Genomic DNA, 725 nt, shown 5'->3' with positions numbered 1-725 from the left:
CGGTTTAGAAAATCCTTTCCTACACCTATACCTTGTAGGCTTTTGCCAATATTTTCTTCTAACTGTTTCAGAGTTTCACGCTTCACATTGATGTCTTTGATCCATGTGGAATTGACTTTTGTGCAGGGTGAAAGACAGGAGTTAAGTTTCATTCTTCTACAGGTGGAGATCCAGATTTGCCAGCACCATTTGCTGAACATGCTCTCTTTCCTCCAGTGAATATTCTTGGCCCCATTGTCAAATATGAGTTCACTGAAATTTAATGTACTCATATTTGGGTCTTCAATTTTGTTCCATTGATCTACGTGTCTATTTTTGTGATAGTGCCATGTTGTTTTTATGACTATAGCTATGTAATACAGCTTAAAATGTGGTATAGTAATTCCCCCAGCATTGCTCTTAGTGCTCAGGGTTGCTTTGGCTATCTGAGGTCTTTTGTTCTTCCTTATGACTCTTAGGATGTTTTTTTCCAATTCTGTGAAAAATGTCATGGGCATTTTGATTGGCATTGCATTGAATCTATAAATGGCTTTTGGTAGGATGGTCATTTTCACCATATTAATTCTTCCAATCCATGAGCGTTTGAGGTCCTTCCATCTTCTGATGTCTTCCTCAATCTCTTTCTTTAAAATATTTAAATTTTCATTGTAGAGGTCTTTAATGTCTTTGGTCAGGTTTATTCCAAGATATTCTACATTTTTTGCATTTATTGTGAAAGAGAGTGA

This window comes from Nannospalax galili, unplaced genomic scaffold, assembly GCF_000622305.1.
Source record: "Nannospalax galili isolate Female #2095 unplaced genomic scaffold, S.galili_v1.0 scaffold154, whole genome shotgun sequence".
Taxonomy (NCBI): Eukaryota; Metazoa; Chordata; class Mammalia; order Rodentia; family Spalacidae; genus Nannospalax; species Nannospalax galili.
The sequence above is the reverse complement of the archived record's forward strand: the minus strand, read 5'-3'. Positions refer to the sequence as shown.